Raw genomic sequence first — 25,095 nt, forward strand, 5'->3', positions numbered from 1 at the left:
TTGTTCTCCACCACCTCCTGTGGTGTGGCCCATTGGGTGCTTCTATTCCATACTGGGTACAGATGTTCCTGTACACTATCTCAGCCACTTGATTGTGCCTCTCCATATACACTGGTCCGGCTATCATCTTACACCCCACCACTATGTGGTGGACTGTCTCAGGGGCATCTTTGCCCAGTCTGCACCTTGGGTCTGATCTATTCTGGTAGACCTTGGGCTCTATGGCTCTTGCACTTAGGGCCTGCTCCTGTGCTGTCTGACAGTCCAAGGTTTTCTCCATATCAGCCACTTTTTCAAGCTTGTCTGAAAAAGGAAAAGGTCAAGGTTTCTGCTGCCTGAGACATTCTCTTAGCAGTTCTTCATTTGGGGCCGTTGTGGCCATGATGCTCACCAGTCCTCGGCCTCCCGCTTTCCACTTAGGGTACAGTCTCAGGGTGATGGAGTTGGGGTGGTGAGGAGCTTTCTTGTCTTGATATTTGTGGCTTCTATCCCCTCCTTCGGCCAGCTTATGATCCCAGCGGAGTATCTGATGACTGGTAGTGCGTACATGTTGATGGCTCGGATCTTGTTCTCACCATCGAGCTGACTTTTCAGGATTTGCCGCACTCTCTGGAGGCATTTGGTTGTGGTTGGCTTCCTTGTGGCCTCCTCGTGGTTTCCATTAGCCTGTGGGATACCAAGGTACTTGTAGCTGACTAGGATGTCGCCTGTGTTGCCCTCTGGTGATGGGGTCGTGTGTTCATGTTGACTTATGATCTGAGCTTTGTGCATGTCTAAAATCAACTAAATAATGATAATAAAAAAAAAACTAAATTAAGATCACTTTTCACAATTTCTGTCACATTATCGCGATGCTCTTCGTAGTTGTGACAACGAAGAGGATATTCTCCAGATAGTGTGGGCTGCTTGTTATTTTCTTCTAGAGGGCTCTACTATGATCTGAACACAAGTGGTGATCTGAGACCCATGTGGACTTGCATTTCAACGCATAGCGTGACCACGCATACCAAGAGCTGCCCACTTGTGATCAAATCACCGCAGACCATGAAAAAATACCAGGTCTGAACAGGGCCTTTGTTGTTGGTAATTTGAAGGAATTATTACATGATTGTAAGATGCATGACCATAACCCGCTGCAGCAGCCGTCTCTTCTATTAACGTGAGGAAGCTATAGTGATGGTTTCAGCCTGCCTGCGTGACAAGAGGACAAAAGTATTTACGGCTCTTTCATTTCACATGTATTACGACACGTCATCAGAAAGTCACAGGGTGGACGGAGCGTTTGAGGAAACACAAACTGTGATGGCTCAGCCTTCTTGATTAGTCAATACTAACATTGTTTGATGCTTACTAAATAGTGGAGCACTAGAAGAGTGAAATCAGTCCCTCCAACTCCGACGGGGGAACTCCCACGAAGACACACAAACCCAGATGAACGAGGTGTCTCCTCCAACTCCCCGGCTCAGCGAAGACAGGGACTTTCCCTGCCTGCAGCGCAGGACACACACACACACGTTCTCAGGGACACACACACAGTAAAAGGTCACCCCTGGTCGACACGCACGCAGTGGGCAGAGTCATGGCTGATCTGACAAGGCCGTGACAAACACTCACACAGAAACTCTAGCACACGCACACACAGACACACACACATGCAGAGGCCACGGTCAGCACAACCAGTGCCAGAGAAATCTCCTCAGCGGAGCGGCGATGGGTCCGCAATCTGTGATCACGACACCGCCTCGACGCGCACTGTCTGGACGTCTCCGCGCACGTAAACACACACACACAGACGCGAGCGTACACACAAAGAGCAGCGAGCGGACACTGTCGCTCCGTTTCATGGTCATTTGGCTCATATCTAGTTTCGTTATCGCTGCTGCTCTCCTCTGACTGCGGGCCTTGCGCCCTGTGCAGCGCCATCCGCGGCTTTTCGTCGCCGCGGCCGAGCATGCCACGCGACAATTACTCACGGACGCCCCCCCCCCGTTTACAGGGAATTCACCAGTCAAGTTGATTTCTTAACAAAAGTTTTAAGGGCAGTGGTCCAAGTTCCAAAGACAGAAACATATGAGTGCCGAACAAGTTCAGGAAACACTCTATTTTAAAGCAAATGCCATTCTGTAATCAAACCTCACGTTTCTCCCACTGAAGTCTACAGCGCACAATCCAATACTGCTACACTTTACTTAAGCTATATATTATGTCCACACTAACCTGGACCTGGACAGAAATGGCCTCAGGCACAATGCGCCTTTTGAATTTAACAAAGTAAAAAATGCCGGTTTAAATTGTATCCTGTCTGTGTGCTGATTGTGGACCTAATGTTAGTCTCATCATGGCTAATACCTGCCCCTGCTTAGCACATTCTACATTTCAGTTGCTCTGTAACGCTGAGAGCAGAAAACTTTCTTTCATATCACCACTTTCCCGTATCTGCTTCGAGTGCTTCACGGTTATTTAGCGATCCTCCGATGTTGTGCAGCAGCCCCGAAAAAGAACATCAAAAAATCAGAGGGAGACTCAGACGTACTGGTGTTACAGGTGCTTTTGCTTCTACTGTGATGTATGACATTCATCACCGTATGACGACGGCAGAAAAATATATTTTGTTTACGCATAAAAAACGATAAACGCACCAGATACATGCATGAAAGGCTGTGTTTTAGTATAACTGCAGACACAAGCCCGGACATAGTCATCTCACTAGTGACATGGAACGTAATTAATGAGCGCTCGCTCCTGTTGGCCGGTTGATTTCAGACCTAATGCACATGTTACCAGGTTACTAGGTTACTGAGCCAGACAGCCACATTTGAGACCCGATTGTGAAAGCGACTGCGTACACGGGCGGTAACGGGGGAAACGGGTTGAAGTTCGTACCGGATAAGCGATGAATTTTTCCGAAGAGAGAAGAGATGTCGAGAAGTAATCAGCTGATCCGTCCACTGAAGCTCCTCACTCCTGGAAGAACAAAGAAGAACAACAGACAGCTCAATAACAGTCACAGCAATCCATTAATACGTCATCTATTCTACCATATAGATAACCAAAGGTGATTTTGGAAGAAGAATTGTTTAGGACGTCCCCTGAAAACTACGTACCATGAAGGTTTTACCATTTTTTACACAACTTAAATAAAATTCAAAAACATTACATGAACTGTAAGGCATTCAGGATGCTTTACAGCGGTTGGCATTCGTGTGATTAAAGTTTCCTTTCGCAATAGGAAAACGTTCAGTTCAGTTTTTTTTTTTTTTCCTTTTATTTATATAGAATCAATAACAATACAAATTGTCTCAAGGAGCTTTGCAAAATCCGCTCTGAAACCCAGCCTGGCGAAGAAAAACTCTTCCCACAACAGGAAGAAACCTTGAGTAGAACCTTGAAGTAGGAGCTGAAATACACACTTAAAACAGAATTCTAACATCTACAATCATCCTTAGTTCCTGCGGTGGACACAAAAGAGTTCTAGGAACTATGAGAAAGTTCTTGAAAGTTCTTTGAAATTGCCAAAAGAGAGTCAGAGGGAAATAAAGAGAGATGTAACCCATCTGCTTTAGAATCTGAAATATATTTTTTTTTCCACTCAACTTTCTTCCATTTTTTCGTTATTACTATTATTTTTTAATTTAACTTTGACCCACCGCTCATACACATACACGTATTTAAGTTTCCCTTTTTTTCAGCTACACTGACTGCAGTTGTCATGAAACTTCTGGCAGTAACACACCGACATGCGTCCTCTGAATCAAGTATTTTTGATTCAGTGGAGAACAAAAAAAAATAATAATAAGAGAAAATTGTGGTACTAAGACGTAGAGAAAGTTGGGGGACAAAACGCGGGTGACAAGGTGCCATAGCGACTAATTCCTTCTCGCAAAACCTCTCCTCACATCCTCCTTCCCTCCCCCCTCTTACTCCCTTCATTCCTCCCACCCTCACCCCTTCATACCAGAATTCTTCCATCTATAAATATCAACAAGAGAGTCTATAGAACTACATACACACATACTGTAAACACACACGCGCGCACACACACCAGTCTAAACCAATGAGCACAGTGGCGTATTGTGCCAGCAGAGCCAATACACACTTCCACGGCCATTACTCCCCATGGAAACAGGCGAGCGCGTTCGCGTAACACGTGATGTTGACGTCGTACCCGCACAGTGGCTGCCTTAGACAATAAGCTATTTCAGGGCCAAATCGCTGACAAAAATCCATTTTTCCACCCCACTAAAAAAGATCAGGAATGAGGGAGGGAGAAAGCGCGGGATCGAGAGAGACAGAGAGAGAGAGAGAGAAAAGCTGAAATCAAATAAACAGTGGCGTACATCTCTCTTAAGCTGGATTTATCTCTGTATTTTGTCATCATTCTAATTTATTCCCCAACCTGCTTACAATTACTGCCTTTTCAAAACTCATATCGCCGGCTTGTTGTCGTACTCGGGGAGAGATTGCGTGGTATCCGCAAATGAATGAGCGGGGGACTTGCATAAGGTGGAAAAGCTCCTAGTGTACTTTTGTAGATTATCCACTTGATACCGATTCATTTTCTCCCTCTCTTGTCACAGTTTTGTAAAGGAGGCGATGTAGGACAAACACACAAATGCGCGCACACACACACACAGTACTGTAGAGTGTAGAGGAAGGGAGTGGGCTCATCATCTTTAGTTGTGATTACAACACTTGGCAAGCTCTCCCCTGCCTGTTTGCCTGCCTATTGCCTTACAAATGGATTAGTAAGCCCTGTTCCATTTGTGTGTGTAGCTTCTCTGAGATTTAGGCTGATTTACAAATAACACCAATCAGATTTGGGAGCAGCCGTTGTGTAGACTTTTCCGGGTGGAATATTGAGCAAAGTGATTTGGGGACAACTTTTACGCACTTAAGTTTGTGTGTGACTTTTTTTTTTTTTTTTTTTTTTTTACCGCTTTACATGTTCCTGCATGTGTGTCGTGAAGATTTTACATGTCTCGTAACAAGGAGGCGCGCCTTCGACGTTTGGAGTCGGGCGGCAGTTAATCCACGGGAGGCCCCGCTCGCTCATCCCCAGTTTACATGTGCTACAGGGGAGGACCGGTCTGATCTGAGGAAGGCAGAGAGAGGATGAGGTATTTAGTCAGTCGGGCGAAGCAGGCAGGGTTTCAAATGCAGATGATTCATAGCGCAGGACTGCTATTCCGACGTGAGCAACTCTTCGTGTCCGCCACCTACGTGTCTTGTCTATTGTCCCCGGTCCTAAAAGTAGGTCCGAAATATTCAAATTCAAAGAAATGTTGTTGGCTGCTGATGTGCTCGGATATGTCATTGTGTGTGGGTTCGGTTTTGGGAGTAAATGCTTCTTTGTGTGAGAGGTGGCCTGAAGCAAGAGAGGAAACTTTAAAAAATGTTAACCAGACTTAAGGACAACTGTTAATAAAGTATTTGCACAGCCACATATAAAGTGACTTCCCCATCATCCATGTCTTTACTACTGACAGTTGGTCACTAGTGAATGTTATTACTGTTCACCATGAAAATATTGCCAGTCAATGGAAGGAGGTGAAGTTAGGTCTTCCAAAGATACAATGGCCAAAGTGGTATAAAATCAAGCACCTAGGCATGCAGACCGCAGAGAATGGTTTGCTCTCAGGAGCTCTGTGAATTCCAGCGTGGTGCTGTGATGGGATGCCACCTGTGCAAGAAGCCCAACGACCAAGTGGAAGCGATTGGGAACAACAGCAACTCGGCAACGAAGTGTCAGGTAAAATAACAGAGTGAAATCAGCGGATGCTGAGGCGCATAGTGTGCAGAGGCCGTCAACTTTCTCCACAGTCAATGGCTACAGACCTCCAGACTTCACATTGCCTTCAGTATGGCTCGAGAACAGCACGTAGAGAGCTTCATAGAATGGGTTTCCATGGCCGAGCAGCTGCATCCAAGCCATACATCACCAAGTGCAATGCAAAGCACGGATGCAGTGGTGTAAAGGACGATGCCACTGGATTCTGGAGCAGTGGAGATGTTCTCTGACGTGACAAATAGCGCTTCTCTATCTGGCAACCTGATGGACCAATCTGGGTTTGGTGGATGCCAGGTGTAAAGTTCATATGCGTTTATAGGCAGATGAGCAAATACTTCTTGCAAAATAACATAGGTCTTCCTCATGTCACTGTATTTGAAAAGGAAGACGCTTAACCCACCTCGCTCCCAGTGTGAACTCCACTGGTGTATGGCTGCGAGTAAGGTTCGGTGGTGTTCGGAGAGGCCGTTGCTGAGGATTGTCAGCCATGTTTCCATCAGTCGGCGCCAGGGCAGCTGTGACTACCGAGGCAGTTTACAACCACCAGGGTGAGACTGTGTGAATAATATATCCAATGTAAAGAGACTTTGGATGTCTATGATAAAGCGCTATACAAAACCGATGCATTATTAATATTATCTGACGCTCGACGTCCACGGTTGGCGTGATGAATTCAGTGTAAGGAAGTTGTAGATGGTGTTTCCTTCCAGCAAATGTTTGGCAAAATTGGTGTTGGTTACTGCCTGTCACCTTTGATTAGGTTTATACTCAAACCCGCCATTACATCTCAGCTGAATTGCATTAAAATTCCACGGTTTTATGTCTCCACATGACTGATACTATTGAGGAAGCCCCTAAAGAGATTTGCTAACTTGCAATCAAATAAATGTGGCTAAGTGGTTTTAATTAGACTGGGAGAATGATTGCAAATGTCAGTGTATGTTCGGTCTTAAACGATCAACAAGGACATTCCAGATTACTCGTGGATGTAGTTATGCTATAGTAGCGCCAAAAATGAAGCATCTTTGTAGAAAACGTGGTTTAAACGTTTTTATTAAACGGTATTTTTTTTCTCATTATGAAATCCATATAGGAAGTTACTAAATTCATCTTGTAATAAGAATTTAGTCTGAGGACATGACTATGTTTTGCCTAAACGTAAATAAAAGTCCACGATATGTGATTGTGATTGATGTAATTTCAGAATGATGTCAGATTGTGTTGTCTTGTTGAGGACTTATTTGGATGCCTGCAATGTGTCTGTTCAGTAAAGTGTCAGAAAGGTGTCATTTCAACCCTTTGCTACGTCTGAAGACCTCTTTGTTTTATTCAAAGCATGCGCCGGAATAAAACACGCACCATCATTGCACACTTAAGAATATCCCCTTGAAAATAACACGCTTTTTAAACTTTTACCTCGCACTAACCGAGAACACGATTTCACCGTTACACATATGATTTTAGTCGGAGATCAGCACAAAGTGTTTTAAGTGCCTTGCTCCGGAGCAACTAACCGGTCACAAGCCCCTTCTGTACCATTTATAAATCATTATAAAATGAGACCACCAATTTAAGTGAAGAGAGAACAAGAGTGTTGGGGAAAGTGAGTGCGTGTGTTCCTGTGTGTGTGTGTACACATATGTGCTTCTGCCGACCTGAGAGTACACTTTGTGTGAATAAAGCTCTAAGCTGAGCTTCCATTAAGCCCCTTTCAACACAATGCCTTTCTCTCTCAGAAACTCTGTCTGATGGAAATCTGCTTTTGTTGCCGCAGTTCAATGTCCCTGCTATCTCCTGATGGAAGGAGAGAGAAAAGAAGGTCTGAATGGGCCTCTATAGTTTTATGTTCCAGACAGTTCACACACACACACACACACACACACAGGCACACACACACACACACACACACACACACACACACACACTTGCCAAATCACACACAGTCCTTTCTCCTCTACAATGAAATCAATGCTCTCAGTTTTCCTCTCTGTGCACAGTATCTCACAGTGCCAAAAGCTTCTTGTGATCAAACAACACATCATGTTCTGCAACTTCTGATACTGATGCTAACACAGTGCCGCTTTTGTAATCGGGTGTTGCTGTTCATTCACGTCGTACGCACGTCGCGATAAAGGATGGTATTTTTGATGGACGTTTTTATTGTGTTTGCTTTGACGGACGGAGAAGTCTTATTTATTTTGAGTTGTGGTGTTTTTTTTTGTTGTTGCTTTTTTTTTTTCTTCTTGGTAATATCGACTGAGATCGCTCCCACGTCTGCCCTGACTTTAACGTCTGTTGCAGTTGTTTAAAAGAGAAACAAAAAAGACAGAAATTATTTAACTGGTTGCTGACAATGAACTAAAATGGAGCGAGGACACAAAAGCTGGAAAAAAATAAAAAATAAAATAAAAAATAATATTTCTGTCTCCACATTTTCACATCCAAAGACACATATTTGTACAGACTTCTTAGCCATGAGACATTTTTATGTGTAAAACAATGTGGTGGTGGTGAAAGTTCAAATGTCTCTCCTCCGTAGTTAAAGCTAGCACTATTTAGTAATATTAATTGTACATAATACCACTATCTTGCTTTTTGCTTTCTTGTCCTCTCTTTCTTTCTTGTTTTTCTTCACTCCCAGGAGGGTAACTTGTTTCATTTCCAACAGGATGCTGTTGTCACACTTAACTACTTGAGAGTCACCTATAACAGGACTTGGGGGCCTCTTGGTGAGGTCTCCTCTGGTTAGGGAAAAGCCTTAACAAACATTGCCACTGCTGTAGTTTTGACTTTGTCTATATTTTTGACGAGCGACATTTCTGCCGCTGACACGTCATCCTACAAAAACCAAATAAATGTTCGAAGGCAACTCAACACTAGCTGAAACTTCCCATTATCCAGCAAGTGTTTCAGAGCTGCACACTTCCTGAAGTGTGGTTGCTTTAAAGAGGAGGGCAAGAGGGTTTGCAGCTCTCAGGGTTACCGTGGGAGCAGGAGTGTCCAGGGATAAAGCCCGATTGTTGGGGAAGATAAAGGCCGCTAACAGAGTGGATGGAGAGGGAAGCCACCACAGGACCGTCCTGCCGAAGGCTGCCACACAAACGCACAAAGATGTGAGCACATTCGAAAGTCGGTGACCTCAAACACAGACACGTGTGCAATTTACAGTAGTTCTGCATTAGCTTCCTACAGTTGGTTTGTACTGAAAACAAATACAAGTGTTGTGTAGCAATATGATTGTGGGTAGATCACAGGGCTGTTGGTTAAGTCTATATAGACATGCTTATTGTCTCTAGAACAATGAAAGTCAGATAGTCTCTCCAGAATAGCTAGGCTCTCGCCACAAATGACACATTCTGGCCAAGTCCGGTCGGGTCCTCCAGTAAAAACCAGTTGAAGTAACTTAAAATAAAGCCGTACTTTATGAACTGAGTCATGCTCCCTTTTAAATTTCTCAGACATGTTGTTTAAAAAAAGAAAAAAAGGCACACTAGAGGGATGGTGGAAGCAGCAGATAACCAATAGTTCTACGTCATGTTCGGAAAATTGCACCAAGGAATCTTGATGTGAACTGCACAAGCACGGCTGTGTTCATATATAGCTTGTATAGCAACATGGAACACATTTTTTATCGATCATGGCAGCGCACTGGGAAGACAGTGAGATCGGCAAGGCGCTCTGCATCCAAGGAGAAGAGGAGATTCTGCACACTTAAATGTGTGATGAATTGCAATTTGTTTGATTTTTTTAAGTAAACTATATAAGTTGTCTTGCTAGAAGCGAAGCTATCATATTTATTTTATATTTATCATCATATTTATATGATATATTAATATTAATAAATTCTAACTGCAAAAAAGGTACGTAACTTTGGACAAAAATAGAACATGCGTGAATACGGAGCCGGTGCTCACCTACATCGATGACAAAAAGGGCCCACGTTAGAGATGGATTTGACTAGATTTACTTTAGACCAGAGAAGACGATGCAAAAGTGAGGTTGCACCCTGTTAATAAGGAAAAAAGTTGATTCTAATCTTCCATTTGTGCATCAACGAGGGTGTATCTGTATATTCACATCCATCAACTTTCATAAAAGCTTGAGGCCTTGAGAAATCTATATATTAAAATGCCATTGGTTTTATCAACGTCTCAGAGTTACTATGGATCTATATGAACAGATCAATACACAGGTGCATGCTGGCACTACGCCTGCAATCATTTAGGTTTAAACTAATTAAGTTAAAATTATTTAACACCCAGCAAATACTAGCTTTTATGTTTATTTATGATTCATCGCGGCTAATAAGGCCACTCCAGGTAGAGTGCACTCAGTGCCAATTTAGTTAATCTAAAGATAACCTGCAGATAGATTTATTTTTTTTCCTCCCCTGCAACCAATTGACGGGGTTGAGGAGAAGGTGAGGTTCAAGTCCGCCAAGACTTCCTTCCTTCAGTGACCATTTGTGCCGGTTTCAAGGAAAAAGGTTTCTAATGCAAAACATGCAGACTACTGACAGATACTTGCATTAGATTGCACAGTACACGTATTTGTCTTCAACCATCTGCATGCAATCTGCAAAGGCACTGTCACACACAACTAATAAACCTCGGGGAGAGGAGGCAAACGCTTGCACACACGCACGCTCACATTAACATTAGCAGCCTCCTGGAAGACAGTGGCCGTGGCATGAGGAGACTCAGAATGAAAATAAGTTAATGCGCAAACACAGACAGTGACCTCCATAGCTGGGTGACTCAAAGCATCTGACTGGACAAAATGTGAGCGAGTAGATTGAATTATAGACAGGATACAATGGAGACAGATAGGGAGGTTTTGGCCTGTAACCCCACGTCGCTATTGTGTCCGCCCGCGTGTCACCGGGGTCAAAGGCACCACCGCATGAGAGACGGCAGACGAGCGAGCAAACATCGATAAATTGTTGGAAGCACGGCGGTATTTTCTGGTTAAAGGAATTAGCGGATCTGCCACAGGTCCCAAATGAATGGCAACTTTGAGTTCACATAACATACTTCCCCACTTATCCCTAGCAAAACAGATGCTCTTAGTTTTCAAGGGGAAAATTTCTTTGGCAGTTTCTGTTACATCTGAGGTGAGCAAGGTTTGCCTCAGTGGCCGGGACACAATTTCTTTGAGAAACGGAATTTAAAAATGGCTTCAGAGCTTACGAATCACTGACCCTTTGAAGGGTCGTAACCTCAAGACTAATACCGGAGAGGATGCCAACGCAGCCTGCATAAACAGAGAGCGCGCCTTCGTGTGTGTATGTGTGGGCAGCAGCAGTTGTAGCATCTGTGAGGGTCACAATGTTGGAGCCCAGTCGTGTTTTATCAAATTAATGGCCGCCTTCTCAGCACGCCTCCATGCACACGCGCACGGCCGCAACGCAGCTTCGCCATTTAATCACGCCGGCAACTTCCAAAACACCGTCCCAAACTGTCGACAAGCAACTTATGCAATATACTTTACTAACTTTCTGCAGGTAGGGACGTAAATGCATTTGTATGCAAGGGGAAAGGTCAAACTGGAAGGATTTCATTAAGCAGCATTTATTTTTTTTGTTTGCGGCAGAAAGTGAGCATAATACACACCATTATACAGGTCCCTAAATGCACATTGAAATCAAGTTACTTTTCCCTAATTATTTCTTAAAGGCACAATTCACTATTCAAATATGTCAACAGTAAAAGACTTGCATTGTGCTATACACTGCGCCATCCTCGATTCAGTCCATTCGAAAAACAACATTGCCTCTGCAATTTCATTTATTCCATCATTCATTTAAAATGGATTACGGCCATCATGCCGCGTTCGGCAAATGATAATGTTAACAATAATAAAATGCACTTTATTATATTCCATGAGCAAATTAATGCCCCGGAGCACATTATATGAAATGAAGGCTGGTCTAATATGATGCAGACAATGCACCATTGGGTCCAGGGATGTCATCCAGAAACACAACTTATTGGAACAAATGCGCTTAGCAATTATGCATCAGTGACATCAGGGTATTGTATTGTTGCATGGACAAGGACGCATCTCAGTGCCTTGACCCCTTCTCAGAGCCGGCCAATAGCTATTCAAACCAACGGATCCTTTTGAAATACAACATCACTACTTTTCTTTGCCAAAGTCTAAATCAACCCAGGTAATTAGAATTCTATAAACAAGGAAGAATGAGACCTTTTCTGTGCCGTCTTTGTGAGGCAGAATAGCTGGGTTGCATTTCTCATGGATGTCAATGGGAACACCAAATGCAGAGCTTTGAGACCTTGTGCAGACCTTGAAACAAACGTACAAACATTTCACGCGGGCAAATTCATTAAACGAATATCACACTACCATTAATTCCCGCTCGGAAAACAAACATCCATACCAGGGTCTCGTCAGCTGAGCTCTTTGCATGATGAAGTTCAGGCAGGATCTGCGGCGGATAGGACAGCCTCATACTGGAATACAAGACCAATGCAGTCATTTCTTGTACTCCCTCAATACGCAGGAGTTATACCTCTCTATTCCCAGTGCCATCTGCTGCTCTTTTATAAGTGTATTGCAAGGAGCACGGGCAGAGTTTAACCAGGAGAGCAGAAAAAGAGACTTCGTCCACAAAAGACCGATCTCAATGGTCAGCGGCGTGGTAATTATTTAAACCGAGGCCCACTCAGATGCACGCTTTATAAAGATTAAACTGCCTACATTAGCCGCACGCTATACACGGCAACTCATTCACCTGCTTTTTAGCAGTATTCAGACCACTGCAGTAAGTTTTGTCCGATACTTGGTTGGGAATACAGGTGCATCTGTAATTACACTCAGCATAAGCCAAGTTAGGAGTTAAATCACAATTTCATGTTAAAACATCTTAGAAGAAAATGTTTTATTGGTGGAAGTGATGTTTACTATTTAGGGGCAAGCTCACCATAGGATTAATCAACTCCAAACAGAATAATCAACAGGACTAATTACTCATCGTTTTCCCTATTGATAATTAAGATGTTACTACATTAAGCGTGAAAATGCAAATTTAGAATTTGTCGTTCTACTTGTCAGCCTCCCCCATACAACGCAACCTGGCCAGGAGATAAAGAAAACCAACAGGACACATAATGACTGTAACGGAGACCAATAAAAACGAAATAAAACTGAAGAATTTTAAAGCAAGGATAAAGACAGCGGCGCAACTCGAGCACAGTGGCTATTAATACTCATGTGTATAACGACTGTGTATAAAAATACAGATACTGTACATGGAACGGAGCTAATGAGCAGCAGAGCTAGTGCTTAAAAAAATGGTAATGGAAACACCTACATTTTCGAAACTTTTCGAGATAACCTCTCAAATATCGCTAAAACATTTTTACGCTCTCATTAGGTGGTTTCTCGGACGTATCGATATGAAAGTTTATCACAAAAGCGCAATGGAAAGACTTTTTCTCATTTCTCCCGTCACTGGCGTCAACAGGAGATGACGCAGAGGGTCATGTGACTAGTTTATCTGAAGTCCATCTTCCTCAAAGTGGTGTCTCGCCTTAAAAGAATTATGGGATATCGCAAGACGAGTCTTTACGAGAGTTGCAGGTAATTCCCAAAACTCCTTTCAATGGAGACACATACAAAGCACTTTAATAGAACTGTTATTGAAATGCAACTAGTGACACGTGATGTGAGGATGGTCTCTGCCAGGCCTCCTCAGGAAGTACCACCTTAGATGGGTTCCTTCTTTATTAAGCTGGTGGAGTTGTTGTGCCAGGTGAGGTTGTAGTTGATGTACAATCCCAGATATTTGAAGCTTTGAACCACCTCCAATGCAAAGGTGGGCGGGAGAGATTCCTGCTAAGTTTCCTTAGCAGGAGGTTTGGTTGTCTTCTTCACATTCATGCTGAGACAGTTTGCTCTGCACCAAGCCTCCGGTTGTGCCATTTGTGATATTAACGCAAACCACTGGAAACCACTAGTGTCTGACACTCACGTTTTTCCAGCACCAGTTCAAAGACAGTGTGGAGATTAGAACGTCAGCTGTTTCTTTGCCAGGGTAAAAAGTGAACTGTAAGTTTTTTTTGTTTTTATTGAAGGCAACATAGATTTTTACATCTGTAGCCCATCTTCACAGGCATTATGCAGGAAAATAACCAGTATATTAATAAGAAGTATTGTGTGAACCAGGTTTTCAGAACATGAACTGTCAAATTCTGAGTAAAGCTTATTATATTCTGGATAATGTTTTTGCATGCGGACCCATCACAAGACTAGACCAGTGACTGGTCACCTTCCCCACTGTCGGATAAATAAAGGATTATCTTATTTTATCTCTCTTGAAAGGAGTAATCACAGAGCGTTAGACACAGCCAAAAAGCTATTAATTTAACACGTACGAACCAAGTGACATAAAAAAAAAAATAGGGTTTTAGTGAACGGCGTAGCTGTGGCGTTATGTAACACGGCAGGTTAAGTCCTGTTGGGACAGAGAGGTAGCGAAAGATCAGGAGAAAGGCCAAAGTGCATCGATCGAGCTTGTTTTTCTCCGTCCTCCCCGTCTCAATCTCTCTCTCTCTCTCTCTATGACAGTTGCTGCACCACAAACACCGCCTCCGCAATTAGCGTCTTCTCACCGACTATACACAGATACACACATGCGCGCGCGCAAGCAAGCACGCACGCACGCACGCACGCACGCACGCACGCACGCACGCACGCACGCACGCACAGTGACACCCCAGGGCCCTGCACAACCCAAACAGCATAATTAGACATCCCCTAAACAAAGCACACACTCTGTAATTACTCTGTAACGTTACATAGCACAGGGGACTCGACAAAAGCCATTTTCCCCTGGATCAACCCGGGAGTGCGCGCACGCACACGCACGCACAGCTCCAAACACACAACCAGGCGCTACTCCTGTCCCAAGTGTCTACGACTGTGTACATTTATATTGATTTCGCTGGGCAGAAAATTCCCACTGGCTGTTCTCTGGCTTGTGAGCATGTCTTGTGTGTGTGTGTGAGTGAGAGAGAGAGCACATACTGTATGTACAATACGTGTGTGTTTGCATGCGTGCGCCTGACCTCGACAGCACATGAAAAGACAGAGCGATTGAATTTGTTCATCTTGTGTCTCTCAGTCCGTGGAGGAGGCCATGCTAAGTATAGAGAGGACTCACACCCACACACATCCAAACACACTACTCTTTCTTCTCTCCCTCTGTCTTGTTGCGTCTCGGTCTCCAGAACGGGACATGACTAATTTCTCCAGACAGAGCGACAGCATAAACACAGGCCCCGACACTCGCGCCGATACCGTTCCTGACAGGACTCCCCTCAGCCCCGACGGTCTCCATCCACCACTGCCACCACCCCCGAATCCGATCTCAGCATAACAAACCGCCCCTCTTCCCCTTCCCTGCTCTCTACACCCCCCCTCCCCCCTTTCTTCCACCGCCCCCCCCCCCACCCCCTCTGCTCCTCGCCAAGAGTCAGCGCAGATATTGCTCCAAGTCCAGCGGCATTAAATTAAATCTCTGCGCCAAGCCAAGTAGTGTGAAATCACATTAGATCTTAATCAGGGGCTATTGTGTTTGCCATGTTGGAATTTATTCCTTTCATTATGGGTGTTACGTTTTGTTTATTTCAACAAGTGCGAATTATTGCGGCGAAAATATCAGTAAGTGGCTGTTTCCTTTATTTTTTTTTTATTGGTCGCCACTTCACTTCACTTCACTTGCCTCCGCGCTTCAACATCAGCATGATATTCCCTATACGTCCCAAAATCCCACATACTATATTCCTTTTAGTTGTGCGTTTGGTCCAACACGTGCAAGAGCAGAATTAGCAAAAATCTGCGACTAAGGACGCGTCATGTTTTTGCCAAAGATAGATTTAGCCATCAGTAAACCCAGTGTCTCCCATTAAGAGAGAAACTTAAGCCTACCCCTAACTTAGATTTTCAATTTAGTTACATGTACAGACATCCATTACCCTCCATTAACACTGATCCTAGTTCCTATCCACAGAAAATCCAGTAATTCTGAGCTCTACGCCAACACAAAACAGTGAATAATCTCTGTGGACACAGTGGAGGCCACTTTAAAAAGGCAGAAAAGTCACTTACCTGGTTGAACTTTGACTGATTTCCCTCACAACGAGTCTACGAATGGTCAACGTGTGATGACCTTCCCTTGATGAGCTACACCTCTGCATCTAGTGATTAGGCTTAAAGGCCTTTTGTCTTCACCCCTATCTCAGTCAGAGCCAATCAGCGCAACTTAACAAGTATTTTCCATCACTAAGTTAACAATCTTGGGCCTTAATCAACTCTAGTCCAACAGGAAATAGACTGCGGACTACACTTACAGTTGTCAGGGGGTGAAACAATTTGTAGCTGCTCAATTCAATTGTGGAAATCAAATTTAAGATAACACCGGGGATGCTGAATGTGCAAACGCGTCATTTCCTTTTACGCCAACCTTTCTGGGCTAGGCCATGACCAAACGATATTTAAGAATGTCTCTTCAATGAATCATGGCCTCCACAGAACCGGAAGAGAAATAAAGTCTGGAGCATGCTCTGTACCAAGGTTTGGTTGAGATTCTCTGGTAATATGAGGGTTTTACAGATCCGGGAATGGACGCGCACTTGAACCAGGGATTCCAAGATATCCACCCATGTGGTACATAACTGAACCGGCTCTCAGGATGGTATTTTAAAGGTGTTTCCAAAACACAATGGTTGCCAACAGAAAACAGAGTATGTACTCTGATTTCCTGACATTTGTTGCGGGTTGGACACATCACATTTACAGAGGGGCAACCGGCAAGTACTTTTAACAAAGTAATGCAAGCCAATTTTCTAAAACAGCTCTGCTACCAGGTCACTGACTTTTCCGTTCCGGTCTTATTCATGGCAACAAACTAAAGCGCAGAAGTTAGTGTTGAGTTAGTGTTATGTACTTAAACCAAGAGTCAATGCTGAGGCGACCTTAGGGAACAACCACTGACCGTGTGCACAGTCTGGATTGGCTGACATGACATAGGGCATTGAGAGTATTCAAGCAGAGGATTCAGTAACTGTAAAGAAAAGCGTGACCCTCATCCTAGAGCCTTGGCTTCTCGATGACGAATATATTAAGGCCTTAAAAACACGGACAAAGCTGCTAAACCACCACAAGTATTGGGAACATTGCGTTATGGCTGAACTGAATGACCAGGGATTAAGACCGATGCGCACCAGGAAGCAACCTTGAGCAAACTGAGCAAGAAAATTATCAATTCATCGCGGCAGATACACAACAAGCAGGACTGAGTAGCTTCCATTTTAACTTTCTGACAAAAGGAAGCGAGGTGCGAGTTATGGTAAAGAAATAAAAAATAGAGAAGGAAAATAACAACGGAAAGGTCGCGGGGTACAAAAACATTTTCGAGAGTTGGGAAGTGAACTCGGGTCACCGAGGCTGAAAGAAAAATCTATACAGCCGTCCACTGCCATGACCTCAAGCCTTTACTTCCCTTTGCATTCTTATTTTTTCGATGTCCCACTGCGGCCCGTTCCTCTTTGTGTCACCTAGCAAGTAAATATATTCCTCGTGTACAAACTGTGACTTCGGCGCATTTTACATATTGACTTCCTTTTACATGTGGTCGTATCGGTTCTCTACGCGCCTTAATGTGTACGTGTGCATACGCCTGCCCACATTGGCACATTTCTGTCGGCTGTGTGTTCGAGACAGAAGCTGCTACATGTCCTTTGTCGACGAAACTTCCCCATTTGGTGTCGGAGAAGCAAGCAGACAATGCCGCAATGTCATTATGAGTTACTGTATTACAGTTGAGGGTGATGATTATACAGCGTGATGGCAACGCTATCTTTAAAAGCTGAGACGCTCGGGCGTGAAAATCAGCAGCGTGATCTAAATATATCTAAATGTATAATTTTCATTTAGTTACTGATTTGAAATATTGATTACGGTGAATTCTGTGTCCAGGAAGGTCCTCTTTATGTTCTGGTTTGCTTGTTTCTTAACACTTTAGAGACAGGGATTCAAGGAAATAAGGATGAACCAATGAAATTGCGTGCCCATAATTAAAATATCAATTCTGCCAAAACTGATGGCTCTATTATTTATTTCTTTTGTTTTCGTTATTATTTATTCTTCTTTGTGCGCCAGGGAAAGAAATCTACCAACCGAAGCGTTTCAAAGTCTATCAGTCCTTCGTCGCGAATGAGCACAAACCCAATCACACAAAGCTGTAAAACATCATTAAAATAGCCTCCTCTCGCATGACAAAGATTCTTTTCGCGAAGAATAACCGTCTCAAAGGCCCTTTTATCCTGCCGTACAAGGAAGAATAAAAGAATAAAATAAAAGAATATTTCCAGTGCACGCAAAGCCCGACAAAAAAAAAATATTTTTGAAAGATGGAATGATCAGGAAGTGAACAGTGATCAGAAAAAGCTGTAAAAAGATGCGTCATAAGGGAAAAAAAATAAGGTTGTACAGGTAATGAACGCATCGCTTAGTCGCTTAGTCACTGATACAGAGAGACTTCAATCACTGCGGCCCAGGCCAGTCAGCTAGGCCAACATCAGTTTATGTACGACTCATAAATTGGTGAATCTTGAGTTGAACAGTTAAATAATCAAATCTATCTGTGATGATTTTCAGTAACCCAGGTCATGGCAAATCTAAAAGAAAAGCTAAAACAAATACAAGTGGACTCATTTGAGTTCCATACAATAAAAAAGAGTAAAAGTATGTATTTATGTTTCTTTAATTGTAATGGCATGTTTAAGTGGCCCCTTTACTCGGACCTCCAGGGAAAAAAAATGAAAGATAATTTAATTGGACGATAGTTTTGGACGACGTAGTTTGTGGTGCTGTTAAAGTCAACTGAATTAAACACTAAAGAATGCTAAAATTCTGCTCCAATTTTAAATGACTAATATTGCGAGTTCAGCAAATACAAAGAATGAAACGGAGCGATGGAGAAGAGGGAGGAAGGACGGAAAGACCTTTTTTCACAAATTCAAATTTCTTTAAATACACATAAACAAGAATGCAACATATTTTAGTAAAGGGATCAAACACTGCAGACAACGCGCAGGGAACCTGCTCTGTTACTTTTCTCCTCTTCATCTCAGACCATCTTCCCACTTTTATTCGCCGCTGTTTTTCCTCGCTCTTCCTTCCCGCACCCTCAGTAACAAGGGAGAGTGCACCCGTTTCCCTGGATCTCCCTCACCCAGCCAGTGCCATCGGAGCAAGAAACCGCAAACAGACAAAAGGACGAAAAAAAAAAAAAAGTGAAATTATTGATCTGATGTCAGTGTCAATTAGAGGGAGGAGAGGAGAGGAGCAGCGCAGCGAGAGAGGGAGAGAGGAGAGAGGGAAGAGATTGAAAGTGAGGGGCCGGCATCACATAGGTATGGCGAATGGAGAAGACAAGGTGGAAAAATTCAGTGGTAGGCTGATGCAAAAATGTACAGAGCTTCGAGATATCCAGTCCATGTAGGTGTTCGTGTGATTGTAAGAGCAGAATATACAACTTTCATGTGTCCACATTTGACCACACAAAAGAGCTTTTCACTGCCAGTGGCAATGCACATGACAGAGAACGGTAAAGGGCTGATTTTCTTCAATGCCCTTAAAAGAGGACAGTAAGTACATACTTTTCGCTCACTGTGCATGTCAGTGGTGTTTCAAAGTCTCACGGAAAATGGGAAGTCAAAAGTCAAAGAAAGTCAATGTCTCGACGCTCGCTCCTCTGTAGTATTTTTAGGCGTTTGTACGTATTAACAAATGCTGTGAAGAATGTTCCAGAAGTCAGTTTGATTGATGGTCATAAAGTACAAAAAAAGAAAAACTGGCTTTGAATAAAACGGCCTGCTCTGTTTCTGTCCAGTAAATACACCCTTTCATGGTTGTTTAAGATAGTTTAGACCTCAGCTCGAAATTGACCTCGAGCCAAGTGAATTATCAGACTTGAAACCTCATGACACAGCAACCCTGAATCACCTAGAAAGTCACCAGAGGTGATTATTTGTGAGTTTTCCTATGTTTGTCACGGGGAATTTAAACTTTCAGTGAAACAGTACTTTGTTAAATCAACTAAATCTAAAAACTTGTAGAGTGGTGACTGAAGGTATTCAATCTTTTCTAGATTTTTAAATCCATAATGTTGTGCGTTTGCTCGTGGATCCTACTGCAGTCCACATACTGCCGTCTTATAGGGCTTCTCCCAAACCAGCCAGCTGTATGGGAGCATATCATTCATGCATAACAAAAGGTCGGCCTGAAGAAATTGTGAGTGACAGGTATTGAGGAAAGAAGACCCTGTATTGATCTCCCCTACAGCAGCAGAGGTAGAAGAGGAGAGGTGAAGGAAGAAAGAAGAGCGTGGAGGAATAAATAACGCATGAACAGCATCAACAGTTCTACCAGGATCCAAAACATACTGTATATTCAACGCTTTCTTATTCATTTTGTTGAAGTCTCTGTTGACTAAGTGTCCTTTGGCCACAGCACATAGGGTTTGCAATCGACTTTGAAGCCACCTGTGGCGATATTAGACACAGACTGAAATGGTGTGATATCATAAGAGTGTTTCAACGCGACAAAATTCTGAAGGTTGTAGGGGTGCTGGAGGTGTAAATCAAAAGAGTTTGAAAGAGGAGGCTGACAATCATGTCCTAAGTAGTGTACCATTGTTTTCAATTACTTCTGTTTTAACTTCCTTTTAGATACAGTTTAGGTACCAAAACTACTTGGCTAAGTTAAGGCACCAGAACAACTTTGTAAGGCCTAAACACCATCATTGCTTAATTCGGTGTAAGTACCAAAACCTTTCATATGGGGGGCGTGCGGTGGCATGCAGGCCCAAGTAGCATCTATAACTAAATTATTATGCAATTCAAGCTAAACCAAAGTCATCGAAATATTTTAATTATAATAATTTCAAGACCTCCCTTGGCCCATTCTTAAAAATGGTTTGGTCCAAGTTTCATTCTTCCTCATGTTAATTAAGTGAGTGCAAGCGAGCGAACTTCAGCAGGCAGAGAGGAAGTTCAGTTAAGATGATGGCCCCAAAAACACAAATCTGGACACAAGATAAGAGCTGAGAGAGATGCCAGGAGTAGGAGCAGCAGAGCAGAGCTCCAGGACATCAGAACTTAGCTGTCATCGGGTGAGAGGTGGGCTACAATCTGGATAAGTCACCAGTTCATTGTAGAGTCGTGATTCCTAGAGTAGCTAACTAGCGTTACTAATTTGGAAGCTATCTGCAGCGGACTGCATGTTTCACATATTATCTCTGTAGTAAAGTAAAGCAGCACCCACTCAGTTACGAGGCTGCATGGAATTGTATTATGATGGATTCAAGTTCTACTCAGTAATTGTGAGCATCAGGCGAGAGTCAACTGTCGCAATAAAAAAATGACATTGGACGCATTGATATAACAGTGTATCGCAAAGGGGGTCAGGGGGTCATGTGACCAGTGCATTTGAAGATCCTTTTTCTCAAAGTGAAGTCTCGCCTGATGAGAATTTTTACAAATGAGAAGTTTTTATGGAAACATGTACAAAGCACGTATCAAAATTCCTAAAATATTGCTTTTATTCTTTGAAAATCTGAAACGGAATGCAGCCAATGACGAGAGCAACACCGATAATTTGGAAAATTGACAAATTTAAGAAAACTGCATTAAATTCAATTGTATGAATGAAACCTCAGCAACACCCATCTATCCAATAAAATCCCAATCATGTGTACCACTCTAAAGCAGGGTGAAGCTATGCTGACCCATTGAAAAAAAAAAAAAAAAAAAAAAGTGGAGGCCATTAAGAAGAATATGTATGTACATAAAGCACTTCCTATGGTCGTGTTCTGTTAGTCATAACACAGCTGGCAATGTATACACGCTGAGCGCCCAGTAAACTGAAGAGGGAGCTAACAATTGAGGAGGGGGGTGAAGGGGGCGACGCTGGGGAGGATGAGACTGCTCGCCATCTGACTCCTGACCAGATACTAAAACTAGTGGAATGATGAATGTGTGCGTTTAACCGTGTTTGCATGCATGCACGTGCAGGGGACGGGAGGGCAGGGTGAGGAGGATGCTGTTATTTTTCAGAGGACATGATGTCTCATTGCACGTCACACACACACACACACACACACAGAGTCAAGCAAACACACACGCCGCGTGTCACTGCGCATTACTGTTGCTTTCAGTGGGCGCTGCGTCCAGACAATGACAGGCAGGCAGGAGCCACAGCATAATGAGAGAGAGCAGGGGCCTTCACTTACACACATACACACTTCTACGTGAGCACACAAACGCAGAGGGCAGTCGGCTTCACTCCGTCCCCTAGCCTCTCAATTACCCAGCAGGCTTTTAGTGCCACTCTGCTCCACTACAGCAAATTACCCAGGGCCCTGTCTCACTTAGAGACCTGTGACTGTGCTAGTGTGTGTGTTGGGAGGGTGGTGGGTGCTTGACAGAGGTAGAGCAAGAGAGAGACCGTGCGTGCGCGTGTGTGTGTGCGCGTGTCGTGCTAAAGCGAGTGGCTCTGAAACAGTGGCTGGAACCCAGCAGAGGCATGTGAAAAGCTAATAAAAGTGTTTGAATGCAGCTGCCATTAGTCTAATACCTCTCCACGAGTACGACACACACACACACACACACACACACACACACGAATGCACGTACACAGCGAGAGAAAGAGAGAGAGAGAGAGGGGAGAGAGAGGAGAGAGGAGGCGACGGGGTCAGCTGCAGCATCCTCTCTTAGATCAAATGTAGCTCTCTGGATGGCTAAGAGAGCTGGCTTTTTATTGAATGGGATATTAAAGAGTTGTTAGTTGAAGAATGCTGATACAAATGGCTGCTGATGGCTGTTTAATTGGATCACAATTTGGTGCAACATCTGGAAAAGCTACACTCCGACCGTCCCTACCTCTTTGGCGCCACTTTAATCTGTGTCACGAATATGCTTGGGTGTCGTTCATAGTATGTGTCACATGGAGTTACCTAAACTCAAATACAAGTCATTATGAGTTTAACATCGGCAGCTTTCCTAAGAAAATATCAGTTTTTCTACCTTTATCTTCACTTTTTATTTACTTCTAAAATCGATTTCTCAGAAGTCAAGAGAGACGTGTGCAGTTCTCATCTGCTTCAACAGTATTGGCAAAAAAAAAAAATGAATGTGAAGTACATCAGATTCATGAAAAGAGTCTATCTGAGAACTTCCACATTACATACCGTCCTTAGGTGCACACAGGACCAAAATATTCACCTGTACTGAAGTATATTAACAGAAAGGGTCTTGTTACCTAGAGGATCGGCAACACTTCATGGTGTACGTGTTCTAAAGTTTAAGACCATAGATAGCCCCCCCCCACCCAAAAACCCCCTCAAAACAGACATTAAAATGTCAAAAAGGACTCAATAATGACAAACTGTTGATCAGCCTATTTCTGCTAAATTGTTGTTTACGATAAATTGCCTGTTCAAAATGTTTGGACTCTTGCTCCCATTTCTTCTGTTTGCATTTTGAAGCTCTACTTAGAACATTCTTAAGATCCAATGGCGCAAAATGCAAATTCCAATTCCAGATTCTTCCTTTTGAGTGCAGCTAGAACAGGTCCACCACCTGTTCTAGCTGCACTCACTCTGTTAGTGGCAGTGACGGAAATGAAAAGGTTTCTATCAGTCTTTAACTTTATAAACCTCATGTGAACATCCAGGATCATTGACGTCACGTCCAGCGACACAACAGCAATGGCGGCGCCCTGTGTTTTAACAGTGAAACTTTTTGAAATTCATTTCGCCCTTTCTTTTCTTTCCTAATTATCAGAACTACATTTAGTGTTTCACCACTCTTTAAAGCTGGCCACTTCAGACATCTGATGCTAGGTCCTAATGGGGCCTATATGTGACAGGCTATTTACTTTACATTGTGTTTCGTGTTCACTTTACGGGATCTCATTTTTGACAGCACAGAGCACAACACACTAATGTTAACAGAGTCGAGTATGTTGACCATTATCTAGGTGATATTGATCTTTGAAAAACACTGTCATTTTGCCCAGCAGGTAGTTTGAGGGTAACAACAATTTCTCCTCATCCCTCGACTCTTAACTCGAACGCAGTGCTTTTATTTGACGCCGTGTTGTCCACATGTAAAAGTAAGGACTGACATAATTTAAATATCACTTATAAACAGGTGGCTTGTTACAAATGAAAAAATAGCTGATGCAAAATCACCTGAGTAGCTCTCCTAACCCATCATAACATCAAACAGGAAAATGGACATCAAGAATTAGTTAGCTTGCATATATACCACTTTATTAGGTACATCTAGCTAGTAAACGGTTGGACCCCCTTTTGCCTTCAGAGCTGCCTTAATTCTTTGTGGCCTACTTTCAACAAGGTGTTGAAAACATTCCTCAAAAATTTTGGTCCATATTGACCATGATAGCATCATGCAGTTGCTGCTCATCGTCATGTTCAAGAAACCCGTTTGAGATGATATGAGCTTTGTGACATGGTGCATTATCCTGCTGGAAGTAGCCGTCAGAAGATGGTCCACTGTGGTCATAAAGGGATGGACATGGTCAGCAACAATACTCAGGTAGCCTGTGGCATTTAAACCATGCTCAGTTTGGACTAAGGGGCCAAGAAAATATCCCCCACACCATTACACCACCACCACCAGCCTGAACCACTGATACAAGGCAGGATGGATCCATGCTTTCATGTTGTTTACGCCAAATTCTGACCCTGACATCTGAATGTCGCAGCTGAAATTGAGACTCGTCAGACCAGGCAACGTCTTTCTGATCTTCTATTGTCCAGTTTTTTCAAGCCTGTGTGAACTGTAGTCTCAGTTTCCTGTTATTAGCTGACAGGAGTGGTACCCGGTGTGGTCTTCTGCTGCTGTAGCCCATCTTCTACATGGTTGGACGTGTTGTGCGTTTAGAGATGGTATTCTGCTTCCTTGGTTGTAATGAGTGGTGATTTGAGTTACTTATTCATTATTTCTATCATCTCCAACCAGTCTGACCATTCTCCTCTGACCTCTCACATCAACAAGACATTTTCGTCCACACAACTGCTGCTCACTGGATATTTCATCTTTTTCGGACGATTCTCTGTAAACCCTAGAGATGGTTGTGTGCGAAAATCCCAGTAGATCATCAGATTCTGAAATACTCACAACAACAATACCATGTTCAAAGTCACTTAAATCCCCTTTCTTCTCCATTCTGACGCTCAGTTTGAACTTCAGCAA

The 25,095-nt window shown here is 43.3% G+C and overlaps 1 long non-coding RNA gene across 1 annotated transcript in view; it reads right to left on the minus strand.

Annotated features, from left to right (window-relative positions):
* Window positions 1–2,872: 2,872 nt before the first annotated feature.
* The window catches only part of LOC124999741, a 101,442-nt gene continuing 79,219 nt past the window's right edge, over window positions 2,873–25,095 (minus strand). The window contains exon 3 of the long non-coding RNA XR_007111219.1: window positions 2,873–2,964. This is a non-coding gene — a long non-coding RNA (uncharacterized LOC124999741). The remainder of the gene's footprint in view (window positions 2,965–25,095) is intronic.

The sequence above is a fragment of the Mugil cephalus genome, chromosome 22 (assembly GCF_022458985.1).
Source record: "Mugil cephalus isolate CIBA_MC_2020 chromosome 22, CIBA_Mcephalus_1.1, whole genome shotgun sequence".
Lineage (NCBI taxonomy): Eukaryota > Metazoa > Chordata > Actinopteri > Mugiliformes > Mugilidae > Mugil > Mugil cephalus.